Source organism: Cricetulus griseus, chromosome 4 (assembly GCF_003668045.3).
Source record: "Cricetulus griseus strain 17A/GY chromosome 4, alternate assembly CriGri-PICRH-1.0, whole genome shotgun sequence".
NCBI lineage: Eukaryota > Metazoa > Chordata > Mammalia > Rodentia > Cricetidae > Cricetulus > Cricetulus griseus.
In genome coordinates, this window is record NC_048597.1 from 203,089,542 (window position 1) to 203,107,917 (window position 18,376).

General features: G+C 40.3%; 1 long non-coding RNA gene across 5 annotated transcripts in view; it reads right to left on the reverse strand.

Annotated features, from left to right (window-relative positions):
• The window catches only part of LOC103161027, a 235,096-nt gene that overhangs the window by 192,926 nt on the left and 23,794 nt on the right, over positions 1 to 18,376 (reverse strand). For 4 of the 5 annotated variants that reach the window (XR_003484489.1, XR_003484486.1, XR_003484484.1 and 1 more), the window contains exons 3-5: positions 14,433 to 14,504; positions 9,957 to 10,030; positions 7,748 to 7,857 (exon numbers count right to left, since the gene is read on the reverse strand). The exons of the other annotated variant lie outside the window; for it this stretch is intronic. This is a non-coding gene — a long non-coding RNA (uncharacterized LOC103161027). The remainder of the gene's footprint in view (positions 1 to 7,747; positions 7,858 to 9,956; positions 10,031 to 14,432; positions 14,505 to 18,376) is intronic. 5 annotated transcript variants of the gene reach the window in all.

An 18,376-nucleotide genomic window follows, 5' to 3' on the forward strand; every position in this document is an offset into this window, starting at 1 on the left:
AAGAGAGCAGGTGGCACGAAGAGCCTGCACCATTTCCCTCAGAAGTCACTGAACTTCAGAAAAGCATGCCTTGTCTAGACATGCTAGAGTTCCCACCATACTGATTTTTAAGAATTGTACTTTTTAAGCAAATGGGAAAATGGGACTGACATTTTCTCTCTATTCTTCTTGTTTTCTATGAAACATTCTATTGAATATGTGAGTGATCGGTCATTTAAATACTCACTGGACAAAAGTAATTCTAAAGTAGGGTATTAACTCCAGACTTAAGGAAAAATTCATTAAACCTGAGTAGTTCATTATTATGAGATGCATTTGATTATATTTTATAGCGTGAGTCTGAAGTTCCCCAGTACAAAGCATTCAGCAGAGAGCTTTTCAGATTACATTGCATTATGAATGTAAATTATTCTATGCTAAAGGCCATTTGCTTCCTGCTCACTTCCATTTGGTTCTGGGATGCTATCCACTCTGGGATGGAGCCGGTGGGTCAGCACCTCTGAGAGTACCTCTGAAGAGAAGCTTCTAACAGGAACCATCAGTTCACTGAAGCCAGCAAATACTAGCCCAACAAATTAAATCCTTAAATAGATTTCCTTCAGTTATTTAAATGCCACGGTTAGGTTAGACACTAATCAACATTATCCAAACAGCCTTCCCTTTATATTATTACTTGTATTAGTGAAAGCCATTTAAAAAAATAAAATCCCATTTCAATTTATCTTTGTGTTTATATTGTTTTTCTAGCCTAGGAAGAAAAGAAGGGGGAAAAACACCTCTAATCCCTTTACAAATGAAAATTGCCTTCTTGTGTTCTCAACTAATTTAATCTAAATTGTTAACTCTGCAGAAGGTGGGTTCTGAGGGAGACATCTCCTCCCCAGGGCTAGGGCAATAGCAGGTTTATCTTACTTAGGCATCTGGTGCCCTAATTCATGAAGACTCCAAAACGCTGCACTTGCGGCTCCCAGTTCCCAGCCAGCAGCAGGCCCCTTTATGCAATAAATTCTGCAGTGGCAAAGCAATAAGATAATAAGCTCAATCCCGAGGAGTGCCCAAGATAAATGCCGAGTTATGACTTAAACCGTTAGGAACTGGAAAGGAGCAGCTGCCTGCTATCATGGGACTGCCTGAAGTGGATGCTTGAGAGGCAGGAGGAAGAGACAGGAAAGAGGATAACCTCACTTGGCCCCTCAGACAGAGAGAAAGGACAGCATTTCACAGCAACCACTCTGAATAACTGGGTGAAGGGTCCTCCGTGTGAATGGTGCCCAAATTCTGCTTATGTGAGGGTGCGAGACTCCCTTCTGCAAAAATATACACTTCAATGCTAAGGTTTTACATTTGAAGCAATAATTGGATGTCCTTAAATGCCCCACTTCAAGGTCAGTTTCTTCATATTGCATCGCAGAAAGGCTACTACTCAGTTACCTCTTTCAGGTAGAGTAGCCTCCTTCAAGTAGAGTAGCATCGCATTTAGAATTTAGAAACAAGGTACTGACAGACATTTAAAAAACACACACACACACACACACACACACACACACACACACACACACACACACACACACCCTATGTGGGGAATTAGTTCTCTGTCAATCTTCTTCCTCAAGCTCAGCCCAGGATACAGACAATTTGAAAACCTCATTTTACCAGATGGTAGGAGAAAGATTCCATTGTCATTTGCTTTCTCATTTCAGTTGGACTGAAGGAGGACACATGGAGGTCATTGCTGATGCTTTTCCTAATTCTAGAGCTTGAGTGAAGCATCTTCAACCAGATATTCCTGCCAAAATGTTTCATTGCTCTCACAAAACTTCTGTCAGAGTAAAACTGGTTGACAGCTCATGGTTAAGAGCCCTAGGAAGCCCCATTCTAGCAGCAATTACAGTATCTACTAAATATAATTTACAGAGCAGCACAGAGGGCGTGCATGAAGGTGAACAGTTTGGATGCTTCTGCCTCCTGTAGGCAAGATAAACAACTTATCAGTGCGCTTGATTAATCCAACAAAAATACCGAGTACTTGGCCAAGCCTGCAGCAGCTTGAATGTGAGATAAGAAGATATTCACTGTATGAGGCCATCATTGGCCTTGCTTTCTAAGGCAGTCCCCATTCAGCTCAGATCTCAATGCAGTCACACGCAGGTCATTGTCTGGTATGATGTCCTCACTCCGTTCTGTTTCAGGAAGCTTATATTTAAAGAGAATTTTTTTCTTTTTGCTGATGTGTTTTTTATTTGAATTAGAAACAAGATTGTTTTACATGACAATCCCAGTTCCCTTTCCCTCCTCCCCTATCACTCCCCCAACTAAAACCCTACCTACCACATATCCTTTCTGCTCCCCAGGGAGGGTGAGGCCTTCCATAGGGGGTCATCAGAGTCTATCATATCCTTTGGGATAGGGCCTAGGCCACTCCCATGTGCCTTGGCTCAGGGAGTATTCCTCTATGTGGAATGGGCTCCCAAAGTCCACACCTATGCTAGGGATAAGTACTGAACTACTACAGGAGGTCTCGTAGATTTCTGAGGTCTCCTCACTGAAACCCATATTCCTGGGGTCTGGATCAATCCCATGCTGGTATTCCAGCTCTCAGTCTGGGGACCAAGAGCTCCCCATTGCTCAGGTCAGCTGTTTCTGTGGGTTTCACCAGCCTCGTCTGGACCCCTTTGCTCATCACTTCTTCTCTGCAACTGAATTCCAGTTCAGTTCAGTGATTAGTTGTGGGTGTCTGCTTTTACTTCCACAAACTGCTGGATGAAGGCTATAGGGTGGCATTATTTAAAGAGATTTTAGGTGGAAGAAAGCAGGAACTGCTGTAGATATCATGCAGCTACGATGCACCCAGTGCAGGAGAGCAATTCCATTGCTGATATGTGATCGGGAAGGCTGGAAATATTATCTGACTTGACTGCTGGCAGTTGGATCTGGTAAAGCCCCTGGTACTTAAGTCTAGGGAGTCATATTGGAGATGAGTTTAAGATCCTTGACACAGTTACATCTATGAAAAGCAGACCATAACCAGAAGACAGTGGTCTAGAGTAAATGGCTGGATGACAGATGATACTACATTTATGCAGGCTTCTACATTACCCTTCCCTCCGTGTCTCCTCTGTCCCCGTCTCTGTATCAGGCTACAAAATGAGCTCTCAGCCATACACCACCATTTGAGTCCCTGAGATCTATAAATGTGAATGTGTTTGCAAACAAAGTCCCTGCAGATTAAGCTAGAGTTGTAGAAGAGATCATCTTTGGTTATCTGGGTGAAACACAAACCCAACAGCAGATGTCTCTAAGAGAGTGAACCACCACCCACAATCATATACTAAAATCATAACTCCAAGGTCATGGTACCTAAGAACTTGGTCGTCAGGAAGCAATTGGCTGATGGAAATGGAGCCAACCATAGCAGCCTTAGTAAAAGAAACATAGATGTCCTTTCTGATTTCTTCCTCAAGAGACATACCATAAAGTTGTGCTTTACCCCTTGTAAATTTCAGCTGGGGTGGAGGCGGTGCACTCCATCAAAGGTACTGGATTGGAAGGCAGCAGGTACACTGCCATACAGCTTTCTTCCATTGGATGCTAAAACATGGGTAATTACAGCCTTGCTATAGTCCCCCCACTGGGGGCAAGGCTAACTGTGTTGTGAAGAAAGCATGTTGTTCTCTGCTACTTGGAACTTCATAGCCATCAAAACACACAATTGAGGTGGGTTAAGGGAAGCAGTAGGATTCCATAGAACAGGAACACTGAATTAAACTGTGTGACTTTCTTTTCGGTTCTCCATGAAGCTGTTTTCATGAAGGAGAAAGTTCAGGAAACTTGTTAATTAGGCCTTTTTACACTTCTTAGACAGTTGCTAATTATATAAACAGAAGGCCAGCCTACAAGTCCAGAGCATTGAGCAGCAGTCACTGATTAGACTTATTTACTGTTTTGCCTTATTTATCTAATTGTGTGGACTATGCTTATACATTGTAAAAAAAAAAGGTTCTGTTTTTAATTGAATATTTCATAGAATATGTTTGATCAAATCCACCAACATCCCTTCCCCTCTCACCCTTCTGCTGCCCACTCCACCACTTTTTCTTCCCAACTTCATCTGATTTTATTTATTTATTTATTTTGTTAGTTAGTTTTGGTGTTTTGAGACAGAGTTTCTCTGTATAGCCCTGGCTTTCCTAGAACTCACTATGTAGGCCAGGCTGGCCTCAAATTTACAGAGATTTGCCTCACTTTGTCTCCCAAATGCTGGGATGAAAGGTGTGAGCTACCACAGCCTAGTTGTCTGTTTGTTTTTAAATCCATTGAGTCTACTCAATGTTGCCAGTATGCATAGATTTAATTTCTCTTTAATGATCTGGAAAAAATGCTGTAACAAATCCATATGGCTGTTTTTCAGTAAGGAATCTTTTTATTGTTGTTGTACTGTTTTTCACCTCTTCTTAGTTCACCTTTGGTATGACTTATGCATTAAGAAATTCATCTATTCTCTGGGCGCTGGTGGTGCACACCTTTAATCCCAGCACTCTGGAGGCAGAGGCAGAGGCAGGCGGATCTCTGTGAGTTCGTGGCCAGCCTGGTCTCCAGATCGAGTGCCAGGATGGGCTCCAAAGCCACACAGAAAAACCCTGTCTCGAAAAATCAAAAAAGAAAAAAAAGAAATTCACCTATTCATTTTAGGTTCTCTGATTTGATAAAAATAAAGGTTTTGGATGTATGTCCTTGTAATCATTACATTTCCTAGGTGCCTGTTATAGTATCTCCTAATCCTTCTCTAATTTTATTAACTTGGATGTTTTTTGTCCTTTTTCTTAATTGGTTAAAAGTTTGTTTCTTTTTAATTTCCACTTCATTAATTTTTGCCCCATTCTTTTCAGATATTGTTTGTTCTTATATTCCCAAAGCTTTAAGAAACATTACCAAGTTGTTTGAGTCTCTCTGAATTTTTTTATGTAGGCTGTTAGAGCTATAAACTTTACTCTTATGTATATCCCATCGACTTTGATATGCTGTCTTCTCACTTTCATTCAATTCTAATAAATCTTTACTTTCCTATTTTTTATCTTCAATAGTCTATTGTTCACTCTCTATGACTGTGTATATTTTCTGTTGCTGCTCATATCTAAATTTATTCCACCGTGGTCAAATAAGACACAAGAATTTTAGCCAGGCGTTGGTGGCGCATGCCTTTAATCCCAGCACTCGGGAGGCAGAGGCAGGCAGATATCCGTGAGTTCAAGGCCTGCCTGGTCTCCAGAGCGAGAGCCAGGATAGGCTCCAAAGCTACACAGAGAAACCCTGTCTCGAAAAACCAAAAAAAAAAAAAAAAAAAAAAAAAAGGGGACACAAGAATTTGTTAGGGCCATTTGTTGTTATTCTAATATATCAGGTTTTTAATCAACTAAATGATATTTGAAGTTCAGTCTTGGGACCATTCTATATTGATGTGTGAATGGGGTATTAGAAATAGTCCTAGCTCAGTTGTGGGAAGATAGAGTTTCTGACCACACTACATCCCAGATACAGGAACAAGAACTGTCATTAGCCAACAGAATAAATTGTGTGGGACTGAAAGGACTTGTCTTCTAATGACCACTTTAACCAAAAAACATGTAGTTTAGTAATATTGAGTCCAAGAGGCATGGAATACAGTAATTTAAGGTAATTTAAGTTGAATCACACTTCATTCTAGCTACTGGAACTTGATAAAAAAAAATCCATTCTTTATTTTTCCATACGCACAGTTGCAAAACTAAATACTAGAACCTTGTCTACATAGAAAAAATAATTAATTCTTGCCTTGGGAATACTTATGCTATATTGCTATATTCAAGGAAAACATTGTTTTCTTTACCAATTCTGTTTCACCACTGAGCCCCATCCACTGGTTCATCTGTAGCCAGTCACTACTGTGGGCCATCATGTCTCTTTGGTCTTAACAATAGTCATCCTCTCAGGTTATCAGGCCAAATTGCCTGGTTTCAAACCACTCTTCATCACTGGTGACTTTGAGAAAGTTATTTAACATCACTGTGGGGGCAGGGGGGCTCTTCATCTCTAAATAGGGAAAGATAATCTCAACACCATCTCCTGCTCAATGTCTTGGGGTTTATTTTAAGAACTGTGAGTGTCTGGCACACATAAGCACTTGTAAGTATTTGTCACTATTGTTATTTTTGCTATATGAAGGTGTTTAGTTGGAGAAACTTCCACACCTCCCACACGAATTATGTGAAAACATCTGGATTTTATTTCTATCACACTAGCGCATCCACCATCCCCAGCCCAACCTTCCCAAGCTGCAGTGTGGAGTTATTTAGTTGTCACTGGCTCAACTTGGCAGAATGGCAGAGATCAGCAAGCTCATAGATCCCAAAACAGGCCAAGCAAAAGCTCCAATCACATTCTGTAGTCTCTCACATTCCACTCCTTCCTCCCTCCATCTGTCCAAACCTTCTTTAAGTTTTTCTTTTCCTTCCCTTACTGTCTTTCTACCCTGGATCACTTCTCCCAGACTCTATCTTTGTTGGCTGGTCTGCCCTGCTGGACAGAGATGAAGACAACTTACTAGGAAAGAGATGTAAATGAGGAAGATTTCAAAACTACCTCATTCCTTCCATTGGTTTATAATCTTAAAAACAAACAACAAACAAATCTCAAGCATCTGTACTGAAAGTTACCTCCACTGGGAAGGCTGGAGCAAGGGAAGGCAGGAATCTAGAACCTAACTCAAGGAATGACTCTCTCAAGGAGAAACCCATGTTTTCTTACAGTTAGAAACTGAACTTTCATCCGAGGTTAACAATGAAGGAAGCTTGACTGGGAAAATCCAATGTAGGATGGATCCTTCAAAACTGAACAAATAATGAAACATGGCACCCTAGTAAGCATCAGACTGAATCCAGAGTTCCTCACAAACATTTACTACAGGAAATGTCTGTTTACAGAACTCAGGGCCCATAAACATTTGACTAAAGTGACACAAAAAGGCCACTGACTCAGCAGAGACTTCCCATGATCTATGATACCAGGCCATGCCTACTTGCAAATTCAAGATCTTCATATTCCACACTGTGTCAATATCTGGGGTCAAACTCTCATGTTCTGAAGATTGGGATAGGTCCCGATGCCACTCAACTAAAATATCAGCAGTCATCCACAGAATGCATGACTAGTGATACACACCCCCAAAGGATGGCTCTACCTCACTGTGAGAAGACTGCCCACACACAGTGCATCATCTACCAAGCAGACATTAGTAAACTGCATTGCCCATTTTGCTAGCAATGCCACCACACCACAATAGCTTAGGTGTCAAAGGCTTTGTGTGTGTCCATTTGATGTTAAAACTTATACAGGCTGGGAATCAGGAAAGCATTCTTTGGCATCTCTGAGTGTGCTGCCCTTCTCTGCCTGTAAGATCAGTGAACATCAGGCATTCAGTGGAAGGGACAGGCCCAACTCATCAAAGCTGTTGGCATTTTCTAAATGGAAATGATTCATAACAACTGAACAGAAGGAAAAGCTCTAGGGGCATGTGGAAGTTCACTAAAAGAAAAATTTGTAACGCTGTAGGTAAATAAAAATAGTGATATTTGTCCCTAACGTGTAGGTCCAAAAAAATAAAAAATAAAAAAGGTACAATTTGGCTTGATTATATTCAGTTACTAACGTAAAAGTGGGAAGTGATGAGATCCTATCTCTTTTGACTAGCAGGAGCTATTGTAGAGTACTTTACCCAGGCCATCTGGATTCTCCCTTCCAGTCATCATATCTTCTCCCAGCATACACTCCATAGACAAGGATCAGATGAAGCACAGTAGTCTAAGAAAATTTGAGTTCTTCTTTCTAGATTAGATATTAAAATCTTGTCATTGAAAGTCAACTTTCACTCAAAACAAAATTAAACAAAAAGGGCCAAAGAGACAAATGGGCAAATGACAAACTAAAACCAATTACTTTGTATAAAACGGAAAGACTAATATATAAAGAATTCCTTACCAATCAATGAAAAAGCCAAATAGTGCAATGATGAGAAATTGTCAGTTTTATATTTATTTCTTTAATTTTTTTTGCAGAGGTGGGGTGGGTCTTACGCTTGTCATGTGTATTTGAGGACACTTGAAGAAGGTGATTCTCTCCTTCTGCTTTGCCTGTCCAGAGGATTGAACTCTGTTTGCTGGTCTGGTTGGCAGGTGCTCTTATAAACTAGTTAATTCTAATTGGCATATTTTTTAAACCATCAGAATTCTTGGTAAGCTCTCATCTAACTTTAAAAGAAAGAAATGTAAGTTGTGGCAATAAGATCCATATTTACCAATTGACAAAATGTTTAAAAGGTGATGTGGAGGGCTGGAAAAGGGAGTCTTTTTGTGTGCTGCTATATTCCTTCTAGTAAATGTAGCTCTGTGAACATCACTATATTGATATGCCAAAATCCTTGAAGTGTGTGTCCTTTACTGTGCCACAAGACTGAAGGAGAATTAGTCTAAATGTTCACTAGGGGTGATAGGGACACATTTCTGTACCTGTCTTCAATTGAGGATGACCCAGTAATGTTGCAACAAGTGCAGCTTAGTCCTTGGAAACTGACTGGGGCAGCAAGGGAATGAAAAAGAAACAGACACACATCCAGAAAAGCTGGGATCAAATGGGATGAGCTATCTCTGAGAGAGCAGCACCAGCTGCAGCAAGAAATGCTGGAACCTCAGGTCATCCAGGAGAAGGGAGCTGTGGCTGCTAGTTTCCACACATACTGCCAGCATTGGCTCTACCTTCAGAGGAAGGCTCTGTCACCTTTCGGAGCCTCACCCTATGGAGAAGACTTTGGCATTCCCATGAACTTGAGGCATTTGGATTCCCCATGTCAAACAATACACAGTCCCTCCCTCAAGGTTTCCTCCTATATGATAAAATAAATTTAAGGCCACAAAAATGTCCATAAAGTATCAAGTGGTAGAAAAACTGCTACAGAATAATTTAACAAATCAACAAAACTGGAATACATGTAAATACAACACTGTGACAGTAACATTATGATCAATTTTCTTCATTATTTTTTGTTTCAAGATCCTTGCCAATGACCAGACATAACCTAGATGATTTATATGATATCCACTGGGACAAATCTGACTTGTCAGTGTGAGGAGGAAATGTCTACACTGCAGACGTTCAGTGCCTTGCTCCGCCCCCAGGATTTCCTTAAGAGTTCCAACAGGCAGACTCTACTCACTAAATACTACTTCTGTGAAAATAGAACAAATAATGAAAATAAAGAAAGACACCAAATAAAACTAACAGGGACTCTTTAACGAGGCAGGAGAACACATCTGGGGTTCTTTGCACTCTTAAGCATCACTTTGTGACCTGCATTGCTGAAGCAGGGTCACTGGTCTAAAAGCTGTTAGTGCCTGATTAATTAGTAATCAGGACAGGGTTGATGGTTTCTCTCCTTCAGAGCCAGTAATTATCATTCTTGACACAGAATTCAACATTTGGTAAGCAGCAGACACACTGCCGTCACCATTATTCTCTGCCCCATGCTCCAAATCTATTTAAAGGCTGTAGTTGGGAAGAACCCTTGGAGAGATGGTGCCCCTAGCAGCCCTTTCCCGGACTCCTTTCTGTCACCACTTCCTTTTATTCACCGGTGATGTGACTGACTGCAGGAAAGAGTGGAGAATGGAGCAAAACGAGTATGTAGCTCTGAGAGTTTAAAAACTCAATTGTGGTTATTGAAAAGGCAAGAAGGGGACTATGAAAGGCTATTGTGTTGTAAGAATGATCACACACACTAGCATGGAAACATTTAAAGAGCTGACCTTCACCTTTTCAATTTTGAGCACTGTTCCTGCAATGAAACATATGTACACAATGGTCTAAAGCCGTGGTCTATCTGGGACCCATTAACAAAAGATACTGTAAGGAAAACACTTGTTATAACTCACCCGTCATACAGTTTTGGCAAGTGAATAAGCAGACAGAAACTATAAATCCATGTTTCCATTCTCAATGCTAGAGGCTACCAAATAAGCAGAGAAATAAGTAAATGGATAAATGAGCAAATGAATGAGATGGCAACAATAAAAGCTATATTAAAAACCTTAGATAATACAGTTACATATCCCTGAACACACAAAAAAAGACAGTGTCCGTGGGACATGAGTGTCCTGTGGCCCTGATGAGCTCCTACAGTGAGGTGTCATTCTCACCACAGAGCTACACCTTGTGGGCTCTACTGAGATTTGTGATTCTTCCTAGGATAGAGGAACCAGGCAAGTTTTAATGAAAGCATTCAGGAGTCTGAAGTCCATAAGCTCTTTTTACCAGGGCTCATGTTAATGGACTCAGAACATGATGGCTCCCCATTCCTCTGGACACCAGTACCCTGGAAGTAGTAAGGGGATAGGAAAGTGAAGCCATGCCAGTGAGAAATTGTGTCTCAAAAAATAAGGTGATTGGCACCTGAGAATAACACCCAAGGTTGATGCATGTGTGTGCCTGCATGCATGCACGCACACACACACACACACACACACACACACACGCAAATATGAAACAATAAATACATAGATAAACATACAGAGAGAAAAACAGATAAAAATGACAAGACTTCTATAAGATATTATTATGATTAAAAATAGACAGAAATCTTAATGAGTCTTCCAGGTCAACATTTGATCAGAAAAAGCTTGATTGGCACAAAGGCATAGTGACTTCTGCAATTCTCTTTTCCATGTATCTATAGAAGAGCTACCTGGAATGTAGCTGCTTTTTATGACTACTGTAGACATGCCAAACTTCATCCCTGACACATGACAATTTCCAACATCTCCATAAATTAACATATTAAAAAGTCAACTTGCATAACCTTGGTTTCTATTTTTCAGATTTTTTCTAACGGATCATGCTTTAAAATATGAATGAATCGTTTAAAAGTCCTTTAAAGTTATAATAGCAGTACAAAAATGTTAACTGCTTGAATTTTAAAATATAAGTAAGACAGATATATCATTAGACTAGTAGAACTGTTAGAGACAGACTTCTCAACACACTGGGTCCTTTCAAAGGAAAACAAGTTTGGAATCAGGGTGTGACAGTACATACCGGTATCCTAGTGCTCAGCAGGCTGAGACTGGGGTGGCAAACTTATTGCCAGCCTGGGTTACATATGAAATCCTTGTTTCAACTGAAGCTGAATTTATAAATCAAGTCAACAGTATGCAAGCCTCAATATTTAGGAGTAAAATAGATTGACATCTGCTACCTATTTTGAAATACATCATAAAGCTGACTCACTGGAAAGATACAGGAAGGGTATGTGAAATGTTTGACAAAGCCAAAGTAGGACACATAGCAAAATGACAACAGTAGGACTTACATGGCACATATATGATTATTACCTAGGACTCTTCAACTTGTCTGTTTAACTTTAAATTTTCATATTAACATGTTATTTAAAAATATGTCTGATCAGTCATTGCACTGAGTTATTAGTTCCAACAGCTCACATCTTCACAAGAGTCATGTTTCATCAGGTACTATTTTCATGTCTGCCTTCATCACTTCCTCAATACTGGATCTTTTTACCTTTTCCCACAATAATAGTGTGTGTGCATTCTGTGTTGGAGGTGGAAGATATATACGTGTTTGATGAAAACAGAAATGCTTCTAGTTGGACTTAAGGAAGAGAGTTTTGTACTACTCACAATTCGCAGATTGCAGAAGCATAACTCACTCTGACTCAACAAAATAGAGAACTCAATTCAGTTCTCTCAAAGTCCAGCTACAGCAGTGGGAAGCTTCAAGCATGATTAGATCCAAGAGCTCTAATGAGTTTGTCAATAGCCTACTTTCTCCTTCTCTCTGTACTTCTTGCATTATGTTGCTGTTTTTAAGCTAGTCTAAGAACATTTGTGAAGCAGTTACGTGAATTGTAAGGCCACCGTATTGTGTTTCATATTAATTGTTGAATACTATTTTAGAAAAATTCTATCCTTAAGCCTGTGACTAGTTCTGATGACCACCCATTTCTCCCAAACAATTCAGAAGGTTCGTCGGCATGTTCTTTCCTTCCCCTTTCCTCGTTGCCTCACTCTGAGGTTCTCTGCAGTGTGGATTCCTTCTCCCCACTATCCTACCACCCCTTGTGCAAAAGGAACCAGTGAATGAAGGTGGCAGAGGCCTTCCATTGTCATCTCACACACCCTCTGGGCAGCATCTGACAGCACTGACCACTTCTCCCTTCTGAACAGGAGACTGGCTTAAAGTATTTGACTTTAGAAGCTCAAGTGAGGAAGTGGAAAACAGGAGACAAGGATAAGAGAAATAACAGAAAACACATTAATCAATAAGCTATCAGCTTCCGGATGACTCTGGCCGTTAATGTGACAACATAAACCCCCCATCGTCCCGTCCCACTTCACCATTGGTTGCCACCATTTTAACTCTTATTTGCCTTTCTGTTCACTTTGTACCTTCCTCTCTACCTGCAGTTTGGGGCCCCGGCATTCAGTGACTATGTCATTTATTACTGGGCCAAGCTGCTTCTCCACATCCTACTGCATCATGAACAAATGTTTAGATTGGTACCAGTTAGTGTTATTATATCAACACGATCTGTTCCTTTTCCCAAGCCCTTGCTCATGCAAAACTACAAGGACATAAAAGCTAAATACCATTCGGTATTCATGAAGCACTTAATAATTAGTTAAATACTAAGAGTACCATTATACAGATCTTCCAACTTAAGCACACAGAATTAACTACATTTAGTCATGGAGGAGGAAGATGTTAAAAAAGCTTTTATTAAGGGATGGTGGAAGGAGGAGAAGCATGGAAATCTGTCTCACTCAGCACACTGGTGAGCTAGATCTGGCTGAGTAACCTGGGCGTAAGTTCCTGAATCCAGAGAAAAAGGAGAGGCCAGATAGTCCACCCTGCCTCTAGGTATGCTCCTTGGTGAACAGTGAGAGTTTCCAGGATGTGGAATTGGCTTCTGTTGTGAAGCTAAAGACCTGCTGCCTTTATCAAAGGTGCTGAGAGCTGACTCTGCTGTCTTTCCTGCCTTAAACAGCTATGAACTCCTATCGGACAGCCAGTTACTTGAGGTCACACCTTCAGATTCTCAAAGTAGTTATCAGTGAAGACATTTTAAACAACATTCATCATTTATCCATTCAATTAATGGTTTGCCTTAATACTTTAATAATAAAATATATAATGGAATAAATATGAAACAGTAGAAGACTGTAGGTCAGTGTCACATCCAAAAGCATCCTATGCAGTAGAAATACTCTGTATTCCTGTTAGTAAGTATTGGTTTCCAAACCTTGAAATGTGGTTATTGATTCAGAAGACCAGATTTTTTTATTTGGTATACTTGGAGGTTAGTTAAATTTAAGTAGCCATGTGTGGCTAGTAAGCAATGTATTAGCGTGGGATAGTTAGTAAAACCTATTTCCTTTTGTTCTGCAGTTAATTTCCTCTCCTCAGAAAGGTCTACTCCTGACAGGACTTTCAATTTTCTTTCTAGTCATAATGTACACACTTACAGCATTTATGTTGCCTCTGTGCACAAACAGTAATAACCAAGCTACAGGAAACACTTCATACCTAATTTGTTGTTTTTTCGATTTAGTTTAGTATTTTCAGATCAGTGTATAGGATGGCCCCACACAGGAAAACTCTGTAGTATACCTCTGTGTATGTCACTGTTCATTTTTATATGAGTATTTCGAATGCTTTAATATTTTCCTGAAAAAGTAATTGTAATGAATCTCTAAAAGGTCCCAAGTTGTTGATATATCCCTTGATTCTTCAGAAGGTGAAGAAGCTCAGAAAATAGTTGTTCTAATGTGTAACGTTTAGTATAGAAAAAGAAGGCTTGACAGAATCAGCAAGGGGAGAGATCCATACATGTGGGTCTTCTTCCTTCCATCTGAAGACACACAGAGTTTGCTTTCTTGTCCAATGTTCCCACCCAGGAAAATGTAGTAAAAACTTAGTACTCAGAAGTCAATCTAGGTACTCCCTGTCAAGCATCCATCAACATTTCAAATGAAGGAAATTCCATTACCAAGTGGCAGGACAACCTTATCACTTATAGAATGTTTCCTATCAGTGCAGGCAGTCACTTACCAGTCAATACCTAAATAATAGCCAAGAGCTAAACTTGGAAGGCAGCAGCCTCACGCTTGCTATACTAACTGCCCTGTGCACAGATATTCTTGTATATATGTTTTTTCAAATATGCAAGCAAAGCTACGGGATACTCAGAGGTATAAATGTGGCTGTTGCATTTCATGAGAGAGAGGGAGGGAGGGACTATCAAACTATATCTAACTTACACTTGTTCCTGCAATGCTTGGTAATGGTCCCTAAACCCCCACAACCAAAGTAAAACAATGTTTGTGAATGCTTACTGTATTTGAAGTGATGATCTAGGCACTGAGGACATAGCATTCAGCAAAGAGACAGAGGTCCCTGCTTGCATTCTATAGAGGGGACACAAATTTAAAAAGTGAATGAGCAAGTGAGCAGAACAATTTCAAGTAATGGTTAATGGTATGAAGAAAGTAGAATCATGCCATAGAATCAACATGACCAAGAGTTGGCAATTTTAAATTCAGTAGCTGAGGTAGTTCATTCTGATTAAATGATCTTTGAGATGCGATTTCAATTAAAAGGAGCCAATCATTCCAAGACTGGGAAATGAAATCCACCTGGGCTGTTGTGCAGGAACAGGAAAAGACTCTTGTAGCCAGAAAGAACACAGTACTAGACCCAGGAAGAGAACAAGTGTTGGGAATTGATGTAAAAGTCAGTAGGTCAGGTGATGTCTTGGCTTTCTACATCAGTGTAAGAAGTTTGGGGTTCATCAGACATGCCATTAAGAGAGGCAGTCTCGTTCTTGAAGTTTGTAGACAGCCCTTCTCCACTATACAAGAACGGACCTTGGTGGTCAAATGCAATCTTCTTGATAGGAAGAGTCTTCATAACCTATCACCCTGTGTAAGAATACCTTTCCCTGTTTCTGGTCCAATATGCTCTGTTTGCCGCTGTCAAGTAGGTAAAGTAATAGGGCAGCTGGTCAACCTTGCTGTTCTCTGTTCCCACTAGACACATACAAGAGGTGTGCATAAAAGCTAATCGCCCTCTGTTGACTGCTGGAATGGACCTGCTAGCCCCAGGGAAACGATTTCCTTCCCTGTGTGAAAAAGGCACTGCTCCATGCAGTCCTTAGCTGTAGTATTTTCTAAGATAAAGCTCCAAGCTGCAGTGGGTTTAGGCTAAGAGGCAATGGATATCATTTGCTCGGCAGGTGACTATGAAACTTTTTAAAGATTTAAGTAAGTGAACGATAGTCAGTAATGATGCAGAACAGGGGTTCTCAACCTGTGGTTCACAAACGACTCCTTTGGGGGTCGAATGATGCTTTCCCGGCTCACTTAAGACCACTGGAAACCACAGATATTTACACTATGATTCACAACAGTAACAAAATTACAGTTATGAAGTAGCAACAAAAATAATTTTATAGTTGAGGGTCACACCATGAGGAACTGTACTAAAAGGGCGGCATCACTAGGAACATTGAGAGCCCAGCTCTAGAGCATGCATGCACTTTAGAAAAGCAAAAGAAAAGGTAAATTGGTTAGTGCACACATATAATCTCAGCACCATGGAAGCAGAAGCCAGAGGTTGAGAAAGAAAATAAAAATAATAAAAGAAAAAGCTACAGAAACCCTGAGAAAGTCACTAGGGTATAGAGTGTAGTAGAAGATGGTGACGGCTTCGAAGGCAGCAGGAGTGGAGCCAACAGGGCATGTCGGGAGTTTGATGTGTGTGCAGAGGACTGAACACAGTCTCTGTCTGGAGACCATGTGCATTTTCCTTTTGTGAATAAAATGCTGAGAATGTCTCAGTACTGTCATTGTGACATATCTTTTGCTCAAAGCCTCTGGATCTATTTTTGTTTGTTTTTCAGGAAAGGGTGTCTCTGTGTAGTCTTAGCTGTCCTGGAATTCGCTTTCTAGACAAGGCTGACCTCAAACCTCTTGAGCACAGGGATTAAAGGTGTGCACCACCATGCTGAACAAGCTTCTAGGGCTGTTTCCTGACTTAAACACCCAAAACAAAACTACTCACTGAGACCCATATCTATTCACCCTGAGATGCTTCCTCTTCGGAGATACTACGAAAGCTTGCCATTTCCCTATTAACTACTGTGAGTTAATAAAGTTGCTTTGCTTGACAGACAGGTTCTTCATTTTCTCCTTATGGTGGAGTGTCCCAAGCATGCTGGAAAAAGTAAAAAATAAAAATAAAAGATATGCCAGGTGTTGGTGGCGCACACCTTTAATCCCAGCACTCGGGAGGCAGAGGCAGGCGGATCTCTGAGTTAAGGCCAGCCTGGTCTCCAGAGTGAGTGCCAGGACAGGCTCCAAAGCTACACAAACCCTGTCTCGGAAAAAAAAAAAAAAGTTACAAAGTGATTCTTCAGGACACCATTACCCTGCCTTTATTATTCTAAGCTTCTCAGAGATATGGAGGCTGAGGCAGGAGGGAGGATTGCCATGAGTTCCAGGTCAGCCTCTGGTACATAGTTGGTTCCATGTAAGCCTGAGTTAGAGAGTGAGGCCCTATCTCAATATGTCAACCAATAATAAATGTTCAGAATCTTAATCTGAGGCTCAGATCAAATCAATTCTAAGATTGAAATCTTAGGGGAGAGCATAAGAGGTGGGAAGCTGGGAGGAGTACAGGGAGGGAAACTGTGGTTGGGAAGAATTGTATGAGAGAAGAATCTATTTTCAATTAAAAGGGGAAAAAAGAAAGGAGGACAGAGGAGGGAGGGAGATAATGAGAGATAGACACAGACAGTGGAAAGAAAGAAAGAATGAAGGAAAAGAAGAAGAAAAGAAAGGAAAAAGAAAGGAAGGAAGGGAAGAAGTAAAGAAAGGAAGGAAGGAAGAATGGAAGGAAGGAAGGAAGGAGGGAAGGAAGGAAGGATAGAAGGAAGAAAGAAAGAAAGAAAGAAAGAGAGAGAGAGAGAGAGAGAGAGAGAGAGAGAGAGAGAGAAAGGAGTTACAAATATTTGGTGTGTGGCAAATCCACTGAGTTAGAATTCTTGATGACCTAATAACATAAAAACCAAAAAGTAGGTTCTGGTTCACATTCAAAACCTGTGAGATGATATAGGTAAAATGCTGAAGAGCTGGTGGCAAAGCTTGAAGTCTGTGAAACAGAGAGACTCTATTATTTTCAGTTGGGGTAGAACTTTTAACTCACCATCCAGCCATCCCTCCCTTTTTAGTGTCAGATGTAAAGATTTCTGTGATACCTTAGAAATAGCTTGAAAGCAGCTTAATCATGTTTTGTATCAGTTTATGTTCTATCAAAATAGGTGACATAGCAAGAGTCTGAGTCTTCATTTTCCTTCAAATGGTAGAAAGTAGAAAATAATCGGAAATGTAACACGGCCTTCAAAATAGAAACATCCCCAAAGTTGTACAAATAATGATGTATAAAACAAAGAAAGCGAATATTGGCTGTGAGTACACAAGGATTTTTCAGGTTATGCAAATTGAATTTCTTTTTAAAATTGCTTTTCTTGAAGAATGCTTGTTGGAATAAATGTATTAAAGCTTTGTTGTTGACTTTGAAATGCATAGAAATCTTCATTCGAAAAGAGAAAATAGCCATTCTCCCCTCCAGGTTGCAATATCTTTTCATTGTGTACTTCTTAGCAACCACCTGAGGTCTTCTTATTCAGTTCAAGGACCAGGTGCTACAACAAACTAGTATAAAAACCTTTCAATGAAAATACAATAGTTACTTAAAAGATATGGTCCTGTAAACAGTGAGCTTTGCTCCACCATCTTGCAATATCTAAAGCTGGGCCAGCTTCTGCAGGTCACTAAACAGAACTGCTGGCAAAGGCAGAGAATTACTCTTTGTGCGTCCCGCGCCCCCCCCCCCGCCAAATATTTTCATCACCTGTTTTCATGTCTGACCTCTCCAGTCATTTCAAGCAGTTCTCAAAAGGAAGAAGGAGACAGCCTGGCAAGCCCATACACCAAACTTAATCATGTCCAGGAGACCTGGAACCCCTTCTGAATCCAAAAATAAAATAAAATAAAAATAAATTTAAAAAGGACCTGTAGTTAGTAATTAAAACTGGAAGTATTTTGTTTCCCATGTAACCTTAAACTTTTCTCTGCTTCTATTCATTCTCACACTTAATGGGATGCAACACAGCTCTACCATGTGAGAAATGAACTAGTAATTATCATGGCAAATGTTTCCTTCACTTTATGTATGGTTTGCCTCCTGTGTTTAGTGGTCAATTTTTCTTTGAAACGAG